Raw genomic sequence first — 1,380 nt, 5'->3', positions numbered from 1 at the left:
GTGTGTATGTGTGTGTGTGTACGTTTGTGTGTGTGTGTGTGTGTGTAAATGTAGTGTGTGTGTGTGTGCGCACGGGTTTGTATGGGTTTGTGTGTGCACGTACGAACAGAAGTAGAGGGGAGGAGGAGGTGGAGGAGGAGGAGAGAGAGAGAGAGAGAGAGAGAGAGAGAGAGAGAGAGAGAGAGAGAGAGAATAGAAATGCTGCATTAAAAGAAAACGATAACCGGTTAAACAGGTGCAAGAGATATTTTGTAATATAAGCTGCAGTTTACCCTTACCCGAGACAATCCCATTAAAGGTTTTAGAAAGAAAGCGCATTCAAAACTCTACAATTAAAGAAAAATACCCACATAAAAATGAAGTAGGTAAAACTTGGGGAAAAAACACATCCACCGTTTCTTTTTTATTTTTGCTTTTATTAACAAATTCTTTGACAAGTTAAAAAAACCAACAGCCCAACCTTAGGACCGGGTATTCTTTTAAAGATACATGTACGTGTTTTAAACGCTGGTCATGTTTTTGACACACGATTGTTCCATCGTTTAAAAGCAGATTCGATACAGAGACATACCTGCACGTAAGATCATCAATCCCACTCAATGGTTGCGTAACTACACCTTTCACATCGTTAATTAACTCTTCTTCTTGTTTGTACAGACACACCTCTTTAGAAATTTATGTTGAATAGATTGCAAGGGTTATTGTGTCGATTTGTCGATTTGCTTCTTTTACCCAAATAAACAAAGAAACAGACATGCATGAAGCTCTGTATATTTAGGTCTGCATAATGCTAAGACCAGATATTTGTAAGCAGATGTTTTTGTTTTTTTTCTTTGGCTGACCACAATGTGTGCAACAGAAAAACTCGTGGGTCATTGTGAATCTGCTGAGTGGAAACAACACCTGACGGGTTTTAAAGTACATGTATTAGCTCTTCTTTTCCAAACATAGTCAGATCGTGGATGGTTGGCGGGTGTTCTCTTGCGGTTTGCTTTCCCGTTCCTGTCAAGCATCTATCGTCCTTACCTCTCCTCCTTCTTCCTTGTGTTTGTAACACCTCTAATCTTCAGCTCTTATAATTATGGCCTTATTGTGTTGCAAGTGCCGTGAAACTCGTATTAAAAAACTAAAGCATTCTGAAATATCACATCGTGTTTTTGTCAGGATCTGTAACTATTTTCTCTTCATAAAAAAAAAGTCATCTTCCTGACTTTTATAATATTTTTACTTCGACTCCCACGTCTTGAGACGTAGGAAGCAATTAGAGACGACCAGGAAGATCTGTCTACAGCTAAGGCGGAAACACCAGTTCATTTCTTGTCTTACAAATTTCAGTTTACGATTCAAAGTCTAAGACAAGGATAAAATATTACACCCCTC

This window comes from Aplysia californica, unplaced genomic scaffold, assembly GCF_000002075.1.
Source record: "Aplysia californica isolate F4 #8 unplaced genomic scaffold, AplCal3.0 scaffold00001, whole genome shotgun sequence".
In the NCBI taxonomy this organism is placed as follows: domain Eukaryota; kingdom Metazoa; phylum Mollusca; class Gastropoda; order Aplysiida; family Aplysiidae; genus Aplysia; species Aplysia californica.
This window is presented reverse-complemented; position numbering follows the sequence as displayed.